Source organism: Monodelphis domestica, chromosome 6, assembly GCF_027887165.1.
Source record: "Monodelphis domestica isolate mMonDom1 chromosome 6, mMonDom1.pri, whole genome shotgun sequence".
NCBI classification, from domain to species: Eukaryota; Metazoa; Chordata; class Mammalia; order Didelphimorphia; family Didelphidae; genus Monodelphis; species Monodelphis domestica.
In genome coordinates, this window is record NC_077232.1 from 238501642 (window position 1) to 238519027 (window position 17386).

Below are 17386 nucleotides of genomic sequence, written 5' to 3' on the forward strand. Positions count from 1 at the left end.
AATTTTCTCTTCTCCCCCTGTTTTCCAGATGTATCACCTTGTCGGTGAGATATTTTATGTTCTCTTCTAATTTCTTGGTGTTTTGGCTTTGCTTTATTAGTTCTTGCTTTAAAGCCTGGTTTTCTTTTACAGTTTGGTCAAACTGGTTTTGTAGATGCGTGAATTTCTTTTGCATCATTTCCCACTTTTCCTCCCAGAGGGCTTCCATCTTTTTGGTCCTTTCTGATTCAAATTCTTCATGTGTTTGTGGAGAGTTTCTATTTCCTTTGGAAGATTTTGGAGAATTTTCTTGTATATCTTCTTCTATCTGCTCTGTATTTTGTATTTTGGCTCCATAGAATGTGTCCAGAGTCGCCCCTTTCTTCTTATTTTTCTTGGTATTTTGGGGCTTCTGTGCTTCTGTGGAGTTTGTCATCTCTGAACGTGGAGGATTGGCTTTTCTTGTCTTTGTCTGGTGATCAGAGGCTTTAGTCCTGGGCAGATGTTGGTTCTATGAGCGTTCCCTGGGTTAAACTGAATATGCCTCACTGGAACTGGAATGGAAGGGTCGGACCACGAGGCCACACTCTCCCCCTGGCTCGATTTCCGGAAGTTGCCTTCAGAATCCCTGGCCGTGAGGCTGTTTCGTCGGCCTGCGGGGGGATGGGCTGCCGCTTCCCCAAGCTCTGAGAGCACAGACTTTCACTGAGACTTGGATAGCAGGATCCAGCCCCTGAGGCTGTCTTGCCCGCCCTGAGGGTTGCTGTTGTTTTGACCAGCTCTCTGCAGCGGAGGCCCCAGGCAGTAACTTTCACCCGGACCGACCAGCTCTTTGCAGCGGAGGCCCCAGGCAGTAACTTTCACCCGGACCTACCGGCTCTCTGCAGCGGAAGCCCCAGGCAGTAACTTTCACCCGGACTGGGACTTGGGTAGAAGACCCTGAGGGTTGTTGTTCCTCAGACCCTGCTCTCTGAGCCCGGGGCGGCTGTCGCTTCCGGGAGCCTTGGACTCTGCGCTCCTACCCCTGAGGTCCGAGGGATCTCGGGTTCTGGCTTTTAAGGGGAGCCGTACCTTTTGAACCGGGTCCAGGTCCAGGAGGAGGGTTCCCAGGGTCTGTGCTGTTGATCGTTTTGAATTTCGGCGCCTTAGGAGCTTCTAGTTTGAGATCGGTCGGGAAGGGTTTTCCGGAGATCTGAACTTCAGCTTTCTCTAAGCCGCCATCTTAACCGGAAGTCCGGTATTGATTCTTATTGAGTTCAAAATACTACATTTTCAATATCTCTGACTGAGAAAACATACATCTAATCATTATTCTCCCCTTCCATTCCATATGAATTAGATTTTTGGTGCCTTCAGCACAAGAATTTGTATTGAAATTGAATCATAGCCTACCAAGTTTGATTTTGGATCCTATCTTCTAATGTGTTTGTTATCCTTCAAAGTTTACGTAATTTTAATATTTGATAAGCACGTCATCTATCCCTTTATCCAAATGGTAGATAAACATGCTAACCAAGATAGGGCATATTTTTTTTAAACCCTTACCTTACCTTCTGTCTTAGAATCAATACTATGTATTGGCTCCAAGGCAGAAGAGTGGTAAGGGTTAGGCAATGGGGGTTAAGTGACTTGCCCAGGGTCACACAGCTGGGAAGTGTCTGAGGCCAGATTTAAACCTAGGACCTCCTGTCTCTAGGCCTGACTCTCAATCCACTGAGCTACCCAGATGGCCCCTCCCATATTTTCTTAAGATACATATTATTGACATATAAATCCAGAAGCATCCTAAGCCATGTTGACATGATACCAAGAATTACTTTTTGAGTCTATTGCAAAACCATCTAACTGTAGTGTTCTCTAGTTTGCATCTCTCTACATTCACCAAATGAATAAAATGGTGTAATTTGTCCAATACCATTAAAAATCTATTTTAGCTCTATCAAAAATGTTATTCTGAGGTTCTAGCTTAGCAACAGTGGGAAAAAAAAAAGAGAGGAGTTATTTCTTCTTGATCAAATATTCTTGCACTTTATAAAATGATCAATTCTTTTGATTTATCCCACAATTAAACTCTAAGTTCCATGAGGACAATGACTACGTTGTTTTTAAAATTAAGGCCTCCTAGAAACACCTTGTATAATTCTCTATACAATATGAGTGCTTAATAAATATTTGTTTAGTGTTTCCTGAATGAAGAAAAAATATTTAGAAAAATCTAGAAAGTCAAGATAATTACTTTGGCAAAATCATTAACCTAATTTGCACCAGAAAAATTAGTTTAGATAATCAAACCAACTATGTGTCTTTGGTGCCTTCTTAAAATGAATAGTCATCATCACCAACAACTTCTTCCTCCTCCTCCTCATCTTAGCAACAAGCCAGAAAGAGAAACTAGGCAATAAAAATCTAAACATTAATAGAATGTGCCACTTGTGAGCTTCAGGTATAAAGGTGTAGAGCCATGAATTTTTTACATTTCAAACTTTAGTCCTCATGATAACCATGCAGCTGAGAAAGAAGTGGATTCTTGAGGCCAAAAATAACAGAAGGAAGTCATCAGTGTTTCAGTGAGTGTGCTGAAACTCCTGCTGTGCTAACTTGTCTTGAGGAGTTTTCTGTTTGTGCATTCAGAAAAGCCTAGTGAGGAATGACAGAGAAAGAAAATGATATCAGGATTTGATGTCATTTGACCATCCCTTTCACAATTCATTTCAAAATGGGATGAAAATCTCTATAGGTTTCATATGTACAAACTCAGTGATGAAAAATGCAGAAAAAGAATCAGAATCATCTTCAGTGTGTCAGAAAAGCTGGTGCTGACAGTTGTGGGGGAAATTGCTTCATAGAAGCAAGGTACACAGTTGTGACTGTGCATCCAAGTGAACAATAACAGCATAAAAGATTTCTCAAGGGAAATCAAAAAGGCTTGTTGGATTCAGCGACAGAGCACAAAAGACTATCGCAAGCTACAAGCTGTTCTTAGGGCAGCTCAACAGCAAGCTACTCACAATAGCATTGAGGTTGCTTCAGACTTGGAGTGTGCTTCTGCAAAATGTAACGTGAAATACAGTGACAGCATGATTGCCCCTCACCAATGGTATAAAGCTCTGCAAGTGGCCACGTTTACTGCTCTAGGATAAAGCACGCAGAACATTCCAAGAATTAAAAAAAGGGGAGATTTTAATGGGGGCACTTCTGTATTTCTTCAAAATGGAATGCTTGCTTCTAGCAAAGGAAAAGCATATAATTCACAGAAAACTATGAAACCAAACATAAGAACTCACAAATAAAGTTCTGTCTTATTCAGGGGCTCTTGAACGGTGTGTGTGTGTGTGTGTGTGTGTGTGTAGAATGGAACCCTTTGGCACTTGGGTGAAAGGAAGTAGACAACAGAAAAATGTTTTAAAAATCCATTAAATAAAATTTATTTAATTACAAAGGAAAATATTTATGTTGAAATACAATTAATAAAATATTTTAAAGTTTATAGACCCCACATATGAACTCTTGATTCTTTTTCATTTTAATTGGATACAGTTGCCATATGTGGTAAAGTAGCTAAATACTGACTAAAATGAAAGAAAAATAAGGAATATGGAGATTTATAGAGGCAACACTATTAATATTAATCATAATAGCAACACTAGCTGTCATTTATATAGTAACTTATAATAATAACACTAGCTATTATTTATATCTATTTATATCTTGTATCATATCTTTATCTTATATAGCTTATAATAGTACTAGTTATCATTTATATAGTATCTTATAATAAAAATACTAGCTATCATTTTTATTGTATTTTAAGGTTTGAAAGAGCTCTACAAATCTAATTTTATCCTCATACAAATCTGGAGAGACAGGTGCTACTACTATCCATACTTCACAATGAAGAAACTGATAGATAGATATTGGGTGACTTGCTGAAGGTTGCACATCTACTAAATGTATGGGGTTGGATTTGAACTCAGGTCTTCTTGACTCCAGGCCCAGCATTCTAACCCCTAAACCAGATAGCTACCTAATAGTGGGAATTTATAGGGCTTCATTTGAGCTCATTTGGTAGTCACAACCAAGAGGAAAATTCCTTCAGTGAGAACTACTACATGGAATGTTTGAAATGACACTACAGTTCTTAATGAACTAAGTTCAACAGCACTAAGACTTTTAGGACATCTTACATACTCCATGGCAAAATGGCAAAAGTTAAAAAGAGTTTGATTTTTCCCCCTCCTAATACTTTAAAAGACAGAAAAATATTATGATTCCCCATGAATCCATGAGCATATCAAAACTGAATTTCAGGATCATTACTGATCTCAGGGACCATCTAATTTAATCTGCACTTAAATCAGAATATTATCTGCAATTTTCCAAAGAAGTAGTCATCGAATCTTTCCTTGAAAACTTCAAGGATAGGGGAAAAAAAAACTCACCATCTCTTAAGACAGACCATTCCATTGTCTCACAGTTCTGACTGTAAAAGATTTTCTTTATATTAAGTCTGAACTTGTCTTTTTGCAATTTCCATCTTCTTTTTTTTAGTTTTTGCTCTCTAGGCTCAAAAAGAAAACATCAAATTACTCTTCTCATATCACAGGACATAAATCCAAATCCTCATCACTTTTGTTAACTTCTTTTGCAAACTAACTTATGTCTCTACCTTTCATAAAATGTGATGTCTAGAGCTAAATGGTAAACTCAAAATATGGTATAACTAGGGCAAAACACAGCAGGGCTATCATCTTTTTAGACTCTGACTCTAATAATACAATATTTTTTGGCTGCTATAGCCCGTGCTTGACTCATGAAGAGTTTTCAGTCATCTAAAATCCTCAAATCATTTCAAATGACCTGCTGCCTAGCCATATTTCACCTTGGTTTTGTGAAGTTGACTTTTTGAAACCCAGTTTCAGACTTTTTCCCTACAAATGTCCAATTTACTCGACTTAGCCTACCAATCCAGCCTTTCAAAAATCTTTCAATTAATATTACAATTCAATATAACAATCTCTTGCTACTTTAGGTCATCTGAGATGTTCATGACATTTAAGCCTTCATCCAAGTCAATGAGGAAAATATTGAACTACAGAGGGCCAATCACAACCGTAAAGGGTCAACAGAGGAACTCTCTTCTGTTAATCTTCTAAGTTGACATTAAACTGCTAATGTTTATTTTTTGGCTTCTGCCATTTAACAAATTCAAGAATCAAACTATTTGTACTTCTATTTCATACATTGTCTCTATCTCTTATACAAGAAAAAAAAAGCATATGTCTGCATTATTCTCCATAAATCCAAGTAACATGACTTAAAAAGGAAATGAGGTTAGTCTGACATGACTCAGATGACATACATTTGAAAAAATCTACTTGACTTTTATTTAGGTACATGTTAAACAGGAACATCTCTGAATTTCTTACTAAATCTAAGCTTGCATGCCTCTTCAACTTAATCATGTATTATTATTAATATTCATCCTCTAAAGCCATAATGGGACTCACAGTATTTTTCCCTGTAATGGCATCATTACTTTCATTTATCAAAACACATTGCCTTTTTAAAAATCATTACCTTTCATCTCAGAATCAGTACTAATTGGTTCCAAGGCAGAAGAATAATAAGGGCTAGACCACTGGAGTTAAGGGACTTGCCCATGATAACACAGCTAGGAAGTGTCTGAGACCAGGTTTGAATACAGGACTTTGTGTCTCTAAGTCTGGCTCTCAATCCCCTGAGTCACCTAGTGTAAATCTGGAAATCTCTCAGTCTTGTGAATGTTAAAAATTTCCCCATCAGGGAATTCTTAATTGGAACAAATTCCCTACTGAGAAACATTCCCCATTTTGATGTGAGAACTCGCCAGGATCAGAAATGGGAGGACCTCTATTCCACTGGTACTTAAGAATGCTTTAGGGCAGAAAACTCCTTGCTAAACAAAGAAAGTACTTGGATCTATGCTTATGGTGGGGCAAGGAGTTCTTTGAGCCAGGCCTGTTTTTAGAATTGATACAATGGGATGCTAGGTACCTAAAAGGGTCGGGCAAGTTTTCTCTTGATGAGATTAGTTGACTCAGCTGTGTTTTCTCTCCTTCAGACTTACTGAGGAGATTGGTCGACACAGCAGCATTTTTTCTGATTCAGACTTACTGAGGAGATTGGTCAACTTAGCAGGAATTTAGATGGGCAGTCCTTTGGAAAGCGTCTACAGTGATTGGTAGATGTAGGGACTTAGGGGAGGTGACATGGGAGAAAAACCCCTATATAAGAAAAAAGTAGAATTTCTTGAGGGGATATCCTTTTGGAGGAATTCCTTTTGGAGGATCTCTGATGAGGACCACTTGGGAAGAATCTCTTGAGAGAGGCTCTGGAGAAGGGAAGCTTTTGGAGGACAATCGCTAAGGAGGTCTCACTGGAGCTCCTCTAAGGGGACTCTGTCCCTCTGGAGGCTCTGGAGAGAGGCCCTTTGGAACAGTCTCTGACTGGAAGGCTCTCTGGTGAAGTCAGCTGAGATGTAGCTGGCCTGGTGTCACTAGAATCCTTGTTTAGGCAGACCTTGTGGTGAATGTTAAAAGACTGACTGACTGATTCTCTCTCTTAAGACTCAGGTCTAGGCCATATTTGCTTGAGGCCCTTCATAATTATTCCTTTCCTACTCTTTCTCTAATTCCTCATTATATTATTAATTAAAAATCTCTATAAAACCCAGTTGACTTGGGTATTTGAATAATTGGGAATATTTCCCTGGCAACCACCTTATATTTGATTTAAAAAAAAAGATACTGTAGTGAAACATATTTTTTGCGGTCAAATTTACTCACCCTCTCTTATACCTATCACAATTTATATCTTCCACCATTTTAACTCACTACAGTTTAAGACCTCAACCATTTTAAATATCACACTAGGTAGTCCTCACTAATTGTTTTTTTAAATAATATTCTCCGACATTTAGCCACTAATTGAAATCAAGCTCATTGACCTTTTTTTTTTAAATAGCTTTATCATTTACCCTAGAATAAAACCTGAAAGTTACATAACATCAATTTCTACCTCTATTAATGTGTTTCTTTTCTCTAGTCTGTGGATTTCTTTGCAAGAGAAAATCTGATTCTATCCCATTCTTTTACTGTGTGCATGTGTATGTGTTTTAAAAAGATAAAAACGATATCATAAAAGTTTAAATATCAAATTTGACTCTGTGTTAAGATTTCTAGGTCATTTCACTTATTACTCACACTTTATAAATCCTTATATAAATATAGGGCTCTATCCATGTCCCTTTCTGGTCTGGGTCTCCTAAGAATCCCTGGGCATGTCTATTACTAGTCTTCTTCCTAAAATATTACTACATCCCATGTTATCTAATTTTGTGAATATGTGTATTTGTGTGTATATAAAATAAGTATTTATTTATTCATAAGAAAGAGAGGAGAGGAAGAGAGGAGGGAAGGAGTTTTCTTATACCAATATGAGTATTTCTTCCATTGGGGTAGATCACAATCATTCCATTCTATCTCAACAGTTTCAAGTCATGGTTAAAAATAAATGTTTCAATTCACATTTTCTCCAAAAGCATAGAGATACAACTATTTTCTTGCAGCTCCTCTAAAATTTATTATTTTTCTTTCTTGTGAATTTTGACAGTATTGTGAATATGAAATAGTCCCTCAATGTTTTATTTTTTAATTTGAAGTTCTCTAATTATTAGTGGATAAAGCACTGATCCTGGAGGATCATTAGTTCAAACTCAGCCTCAGATGCTTAGTAGTTAAGTAATTCTGGGCAAGTCACTCTGTTTGCTCTAATCCACTGGAGAAGGAAATAGAAAAAGCACTCCAGTCTCTTTGACAAGAAAACTACATGGACGATGTTGTTTTTAGTTGTTTTTCAGTCCTGGCTTACTTTTTGTGATCTCATTGGGTTCTTGGAAAAGGTACTGGAGACATTTGTTATTTCTTTATCCAGCTCATTTTGCATATTAGGAAATTGAGGCAAACAGGGTTAAGTGACTTTTCCAAGGTCACACAGCTTGTCTTTGCAGTTGGATTTGAGCTGAGGTCTTCCTGACTCCAGACACAGGACTCTCTTCACTGGGTCACTCAACTACCTTGAAAAATATTAGATGATAAAAAGGTTGTATGGAGAGTATTGGTGTGATATGGTAAACATGGGATAACAAGTAGTTGGACACTACTGACCACAGAAAATTGTTGGTAAATTAAAACTTTTTATTTTAATATGGCTACTAATACTTGGATTTCTTTCCTTGGGAATCACTTGTTCATAATCCCTGACCACATATATCTTCAGGAATAAATTTTTCTCTTGTGATTTTAATCCAAATCATTCTTTATCTTGGAAATGAGACTCTGTCATGGATATTTGTTGCAACCTGCCCCCAGTTACCCTTTTCCTGCTAATCTTAGCTGCAATGACTTTTTTTGTAAGAGGAAAAATAATCTTTTATTTTTTTTAAGTGGAGATAATTACAATTGTCAAGAACTTTTATCCTCTCCTATAGATATTTAAAGGCATTTTCCTTATTCTAAATTCTATAACAGGTAGATTTTTTATATCTCAGGTATAACTCCTTTTGAAATTTTCTGTATATGGTATGAAGTATTCATCTAAATCTGTGATTGCAAATTCAATGACTTCACTGTCTAGAACATATCAATATAAGTGAAAATAAAGAATGGAATTAAGTAAAATAAATGAGCAATTACTATGATACAAATCAATGTTGTGAATTCTGGCTGTTAAAAATCAAAGAACACCAACAAAGACCACAAGCATTAAAGGCAAGAAAACAATTCATGAGAATGGTTTTTCAGCCTTTGATTCAATATTTATTTTTAGACATAAAAATAGCAATATTATACTATTCAGTAAATCTAGCTGGTACATTTTTACAAAATAAATACAGGTGACTAGAATGAATTAACTAACCAATCAACAAATATGCATTAAATGCCTTTAAAGAAGTAATATGTTGTCTGAGGTTCATTTAAGGAAATGAATTATAGACCATTTTAATAAATAAAGTAAACAAGCATTAAAGTATTTACTCTGTGACAGGCACTATGATAAGCAATGAGTATAAAATGAATGGTGACAAAAACTTTCTGATGTCTTGAAGCTCATATTCTAATGAGGGAGGTAAGCTGCAAACTATGTACATAAAAGATAAATCCAAGAATTTAAGGAAAATCAGAGGAAAGACACTAGAAGTGGGGAAAGATCAAGAAAGGGGTCTTGCATAGTATAGATCTGAACTGAGTCTTGAGGAAATCCAAGAGTTTGAAAACAAGAGGGAAACCCTTTTAGGTACATAGGTTAGTGCACAAGAAGGTAGTTGGGTGACCAGCATGTTGCCTGCAAATCAGAAAGAAGGCCAAAGTTGCTGGATCTTAGAGTACATGGAGAGGAACCAAGTATATGAAGGGTAGGAAGAGGCTACATTGTGGAGTGCTCTAAAAGCCAGAGAATTTTTAAAAAATTGATCCTGGAGGTAATAGAAACCATCAGTTTATTAAGAATGGGAACAAAATGGTCAAATCTTCACTGTAAGAAGATAGTTTTTGGCAGTTTTGGCAGGAAGATAGACTCGAGTTGAATGAAACTTAGGACAGGGAGACCAAAGACCAGGCTAACAAAATGTCCCAGGTATTCAGTGAAGAAAGGAGACAAGGGGAAATATCATGGAATGCTACTAAAACACTAGATATGACAACTGATTTGAAATGAGGAGTTGAAAATGAGAGCTAGGTTGAGAGCTAGGAGAGTGGAAGGGTAGCGATGCTCTTAAGATGGGAATATTTGGGAGAAAATATGCATTCTCATAGACATGAGATTATAAGAGTGTAACTGATGTTTTCAGTAGGTAACTAAAGATGTGAGACAATATGTTATAAGAGAAATTCTTCTGCATACAGAAAATAATTGCATTTTCTGGAACTAATGAGATCAGCAACTAAGGGAAAAAAGGACCAAGTCAGAGTCCTAGGAAATACCCACATATACAGAGAAAGAAATGATGGAAGATCCAGCAAAGGAGAATATGAATGATCATTCAGACAGGTAGGAAGAGAGATTATTGTCACAGTCTCCTGGAAAGAATAGAATATCTATGAGAAGATGATCACAAGTGTCAAAGACTGCAGAGTTCAAAAATGATGATGATTGAGAAATGACATTAAATTTGTCACTTAAGAGATCAATGATTCATCTGAATGATAAGCCTATAAGCACAATAAAGAGTTTAGAAGACAGTGAAGAGAAAGGAAACAAATCCATTATGCAGAAAGCCTTCTCAAGGTATTTAATGTTGAAAGGGATAATAAATATATAAATCAATAGCTTTTGGATACGTTGATCAAGTGAGATTGTATGGGATGGTTTAGTTCTGGTAAGAGTTTGATTATAGACAGATTTAAAATAAATTAGAAGTGCTAGAGAGAACAGTATTTCAGAGAAGACTGAATAGAACGGTATCAAGGATACATGTGTAGAGGTTGGACTTAAGGAGAAGTTCTTAAGTCTTCATATAAGAAAATACTGAAGAATACATATGGATTATGTGTGAGGAGAAGAAGGAGTTTTGGATAAATTACTTCATTTTTAAAATAGATTAACAAAACAGAAGATAATTTAGGAAAACTAAAAAGAGTTAAAAGATTTGGAATAACCATTGTGGTTAATAGAATAAATTGATTAGGGAGTATAAAAGGACTGGGTACTGGGCTTGGATCCAGGAAAACTCACCTTTTTTCATTCAAATCTGACATCAGACACTCACTAGCTGTGTGACACTGGGAAAGTCATCTATCTGTGTTTGCCTCAGTTTCATTGACTAAATGAGCTGGAGAAAGAATCCCAAATGGGGTCATAAAGAGTGAGAAATAACTACAAAACAATCAAATAACCACAAAAATCACAAAAGTATTGCCTTGTCACAACAAGGTACTGTTTAAGAATATGAAACATAGATTTGTAAGTGGACCCAGTGAGTCTAATTTTCTGATTTTCTTCAATTCAATTTAGCAGCTCATTAGAAGGAAGAAACTCAGTGAATAGTAGGTAAAAATTCAAAGTTTCTATTTGAAAAGGCCTGATTGGTGATGAGAGAACACATAAATTTCATATAGAGGATGGTGCCATTGGATGAGTTGAACTGGTATTAAGATATGGAAGAAAGACAGAGTAGTCAGTGCAGAGTAGATGGCTTAAGGAACAACTGTGGATTGGAGGGATTGAAATTCATGCTGAAGATAAAAAATAGAGTTGAGGCTATAAAAGACAGTGAAAGCTAGAATAATTTTTTAAAAAGTATTATTAGATGAAAGAATTTCAGAATTCATGAATCTAGAAGTAGAACACTTTGGGGTGATGGAAAGTTCAAGGGTATGATCATTTCTCTGTGTCACTGAGGAGGATTGGAAAAGGAAAGTTGACGAACTAGGAAGTTAGGGTGACACAGAGTTACATATGTATATAAGTGTATACAATATATAAGCACACACATATATATTCATATATATGAATAAATTGATTTCCCTCAAACACCCTATCCAGAGAAAAATAAATCTATAGACATATTTTAAAATATATAAATATCAGTATCTCTAGCCCAGTAGTAGGATAATTGACAAATAAGGTTAAGACAATCTCAATTTGTAGATATTTTAATAAGGAGGTAGGATAAGTATTATCTTGGCTCCTTCCTATTATAGAATCATTAGAAGATGAGATTAGCTCTCAGGTAATGGGAATAGTCCTCAGGTGATGAAAATAATCTAAAGGAAAACTTGCCATCTTCCAGTAGTCTGGCTAAAGAAAGTACTCAAAGGTTGACCAAGGTTAAAATATGGGGGGGAGGGGGAGTACAGAGTGTCACACAGATTATATTGTGCTCACTGGCCTGACTTTGCACAAGTGACCATGAACTGACATGAAATCAGTTCCTCTATGTTTGTTTTTAGCTTTTTTTTTTTTTATTCTCGGTGACCCAAACCACAGAGATAGCTGAAGTTTCTTTATCTTTGACTCATAATATGTTTCAGAGAGGTTAAGGGAATTAGAGGAAATTTTATTTAAATTTAGAGGACTTCATTTAAAGGTTAAAGCTGTTCCTTTTGGTCTCGCTCTCTCTGTGTCTCTGTGTCTGTGTCTATCTGTCTGTCTGTCTCTATTTCTCTCTCTCTTTCTCTCTCTCTCTGTTTCTGCCCTTTCTCTGTCCCAAGGAAGTCCCTTGTTCAAATGTCTCTGAGATATTTCCTTAAAGCAGTTTAAGAATGCTTTTGCATAGATGTATACTATTGTGCTCAAGAGTCTCTCAACCAATCAAGAATCACAGCTCTCTGTTTACCAGAATTTAGCAGAATATTATCTCCCCCTACTTCAAATGAGTGGGAGTTGCAGTAACCCAAATAATTCATGTTAAGTATAATTGATGATAAATAATTGATTGATGAGATTGAAAAGAGATTTCAAAGTATTTTAAAGTGCTTTATATTCAACCATATATTAAGCCTGGACTGCTGGCTGGCACAGAGAATAAAGTGCAGAGTAAGGAGATAGGAGTAATTTCCTGAGCTCATATTTGGCTTCAGACACTTGCTGTGTGACCCTGGGCAAGTCACTTAGACCTTTTTGGCTCAGTTCATTTATAAAGTGAGCTGAAAGAAGAAAAGAAAATGTTTCTAGTATCTTTGACAAGAAAACCCCAAATGGTGTCAAGAAAATTAAGACTCATCAAGCCTGGCCTTGCCTGTATTGTGAGGTGTTTTTAGTATCACTATATTTTCATGTTTTCAAAGCCTTCTTTCATTATTCTCTTTCCTGAGGGTTTGCCATACTTCTTTGCTGGACTCCCTAGACATTGTCACAAAAAGACTTATTCAGTCATTCCTGTTTATGACTCTTTGTATGAAAATGATTCCATTGACCAAGGAAAATGTTTTTATTTTGTTTTGTTTTGTTCTTTTTGTTGTGAATGTTTAACACAATAAGACTGTAAGTTAAAAAAAGGCAACTAAAGCAATTAACAAATAATCTCATGCTATACTATGAGTATCAAACAAACAAGTGACAGAGCCATTTTTATACTTAAGACAGTCTGGCTTTCAGGAGAATAACCTATTCCTTCAATGTAATGTGAGAGATATAAAACATGAATAAAAATCTTCCTCTGCAACAAATAGAGGAGTGCCCACAACCCAGCAAGGTCCCACTGATGAAAGGCAGGTACTCAGATATATGAGCCTGAAAGAAACAGTTTTTAATCAAGATAACTCCTTTGATAACTGTTTGAAGTAAAAATTTCAGGGCTTCAAAGGTCAGAGAATAAGAATAGTTTGGCTTAATATTTAGGATGCCAATCACTAAGTTCTATTTTGCCACATTTCACCTGTATGTAATTTTGAAACATTAATGATTTAATGCCTGCCAGACAAGGAAAGAGAAAAGATGTCCAAAAAATCAGACAAGGAGGAGGGGATAAAAACCATCAACCTTATAAAAATGGAAGCTGACATCATAATGATGAAAAGTCAATCCAGAAGAAAACTAGGCATAGGGAAAGCAATGATCTAACTGAAGAATGTTATGATGTTTCAGAAATATACAAATGGCAACTGATGAAAACAGATATGCAAATCAAAGGGTACTCAGAGACATAGGGGTTCAGAGGCCAATAGTCAGGCATAATCCCAAAGGTCTTTGGCTATATTAATTCAATTTAACAAGCATTTATTATGCATGTTCTGTGGCTAATGCATTCCATTAGATACTGGGGATTCAAAGACAAAAAGTGATAGTTCTCATGCTCAATGCAGTTATAATTTGGGCAAGGATGTCTGCTACAGAACACACCTTGCTCAAGAGGTACTATCACGTGGATCTTTTATGGTTCTTATAAAAGAACTGTAAAAATGGATGTATTTTATTTAGCTACTAATGATTTTACAATATGTATTAGAAACTCATTCCCCAAATAGGAAATATTAAGTGACACTCATTTAGAAGTTTGAGCGAAGAGTTACCCTTTAGGACACAACTAGATAGTTATTGTGTTTAATAAGTAGAACTGGAAGTGTATTATATGAAGTTAATCCTTTTTAGACATCTGGTTTCTTGGACCCTTGGATGACCTTAGTGGACCATATTTTCTGTTTCTGTCCTGTGGCTGATGACATTGTTACAGTGTTGTTCACTAACTCAGGATCTTGGACAGACCTCCTTCTTCTGGTTTCTTTTAATTTATTGCCTTTTGTTAATAGATCCTTTAGCCCCAAATGACCCCCCAACCCCTCCTGGCCCCTCATTAACACAATTACTGCTGCAAATATCCCTTCTGTGACTAAGCCACTCTGACAAATCACCACCTATTCCAGGGAGGCCTTTTGTCTATGACATCACAAAACTAGTTATTAAAGTGAGGAATAGAAGAAAAACAAATTAAGTGAATTAATCTGAGAAGGAAGCAAATTTTGACTACTGAAACTTTCCACATTCCATTCCACAGATGTTGCATCATCACCAAGCACTGTATCTGGATCCTTCATTTACTAAGTGACTCCTGGATCAGAAATCTCATCCTGGGTCTCCACCTAACTAGTGCCATGACTTCATGTGAGTGGTTTTGTCTATCTTGGCTTCAGATTTTTTTTCCTATAAAATGGAGTTACATTATTAGATGATCTCCAAGTAGTTTTCTAATTAATGCTTAAAGAATATAAATGAATGAATGAAGCATTTATTAAGTGCTTACTCTGTATACCAGGAATACAAACAGAACAGTAAGCTAGGCTCTGCTTCAAGGAGTTCACTTTCTTTCTTTAATTAATTAATTAAGATTATTTCCCCTTGGTGACATGATTCATGTTCTTTCCCTCCCCTTCTTCTTTTCCTCTTCCATAGCCAAAAAACAATTCCACTGGGTTTTATATTATCATTGATCAAGACCTATTTCCATATTATTAATGTTTTGAATAGAGTGATCATTTAGAGTCTACATCTCTATTCATATCCCCAATGAACTATGTGATTAAGCAAATTTTTTCTTCTGTGTTTCTGCTCCCCCAGTTCATTCTCTGGATGTGGATAGTGTTCTTTTTCATAAGTCCCTCAGAATTGAGCTGGATCATTGCATTATTGCTAGTAGAGAAGTCCATTACATTCGAATATACCACAGTGTATCAGTCCCTGTGTATAATGTTCTCCTGGTTCTGCTCCTTTTTCTCTGTATCTATTCTTGGAGGTCATTCCAGTTCACATGGGGTTCCTCCAGTTTATTATTCCTTTGAGCACAATAGTCACCATCACCAACAGACACCACAATTTGTTCAGCCATTCCCCAATTGAAGGTCATCCTCTCATTTTCCAGTTTTGTTTTGTTTTCTGCCACCACAAGAGCGTGTCTATAAATATTTTTGTACAAACCTTTTTTATTTTCCTTATTATCTCTTTGGGGTACAAACCCAACAGTAGTATGGTTGGATCAAAGGGCAGACTGTCTTTTAAAACCTTTTGGGCATTATCCCAAATTGCCTTCCATAATGGTTGGATCAACTCACAACTCCACCAGCAATGTATTAATAAGAGAATTTACATTCTAATGGGAGAGACAACATATATGGAAGGTTTCAGCTAAGTCAGATAGAAAGATCCAATAGACTTGAAGGTACATGGAGATGTGTTTACATATCCACAATAATTTATTTAACATTATATGAGGTTAAACATTATTTTATGCTCAAAGAGGTATAAGACAAAGTTCATGAAATAAATGAGCTTTCATACTAGGTATGGGGACAAGATGAAGCCAAAGGAAAAGCAATCCACTGACTATATCAAGACAAGACAATGATAAGAGATGTCACAATATAATGTCATTAGCACAGATGGCAGTTACTATTTAAAAAAATCAAGGGTAAGAGTAATAACTGTGAGCTAGAGAGGTCATAAAGACTTTCAGGGCTTTTTGTAATGGAATGAGCTTGGATAACGAATAGGAAGAAGAGAATTCCAGAAAGCATTCCCCCCCCCAAAAAAAAGGCTAAACTGCTAATGGCATGTTTGAATTTTGAAGGATAAAAGTGCAAGATAAGGCTGAAAATTTAAGTTGGAAACTTCATAGAAGAACATCAATTTCATATTAATATGTGTAGGTATTTTCATATAGTAGTTAGAACTACCAGCTTCTGAGAAAGAATAACAAGAAATTATTGCTTTATAATGTTTTAAGGCAATTACCAGAAAAATCAGAAAAATGGTTTTACGGAGAATGGAGAAAATGAAGAAATGATGATTTGGATTGCATTGCTGAAGTGGGAATGAAGAGAAAGGAATTGACATGAATAAACAATTAAAATAATTCTGTGAGGTATTGGATATGACTAATAACAAATGTGATAATTTGTTGTTGTTCTTTAGTCATGTGATTTCCATCTCTTTGTGAACTCATTTGAGGTTTTCTTGGCAAACATACTAGAATGGTTTTACTTTTTCCTTCTCCAGCTCATTTAAAAGATGAGGAACTGAGACAAATAAGGTTTAAGTGACTCTAAGTGACTTGTTCAGGGTCACTTAGCTAGTGAATATCTGGAGATCTTCCCTTTAAACTTAAAAAGAGGAATCTTCAGGAGACAAGTCCTGACAGTCTGTCCATTGGGACACCTGGTTTCTTTCTTTTTTTTTTTTGTTTATCTTTTTTTATATTTATTTTTTATTTTTTTCTATTTAAACATTATTTTATTTGATCATTTTCAAACATTATGCATTGGAAACAAAGATCATTTTCTTTTCTTCCCCCCCCCTTCATTCCTCCCATAGCCGACGTGCAATTCCACTGGGTGTCACATGTGTCCTTGATCCGAACCCATTTCCATGTTGTTGGTACATGCATTCAGGTTTTCATTTAGAGTCTCTCTTCAATCTTATTCCCTCAACCCCTGTAGTCAAGCAGTTGCCTTTCCTCGGTGTTTTTACTCCCACAGTTTGTCCTCTGCTTGTGGATAGTGTTTTTTTTTTCTCATATATCCCAGCAGATTGTTCAGACATTGCATTGACACTAGTGGAGAAGTCCATTACATTCAATTGAACCATAGTGTATCAGTCTCTGTGTACAATGTTCTCCTGGTTCTGCTCCTCTCACTCTGCATCAATTCCTAGAGGTTGTTCCAGTCCTCATGGAATTCTTCCACTTAATTATTCCTTTTAGCATAATAGTATTCCATCACAAACATAAACCATACTTTGTTCAGCCATTCCCCAATTGAAGGGCATCCCCTCATTTTCCAGTTTTTTGCCACCATAAAGATCACAGCTATGAATATTCTTGCACATTTTTTTCCTTATTATCTCTTTGGGGTACAAATCCAGCAGTGCTATGGCTGGATCA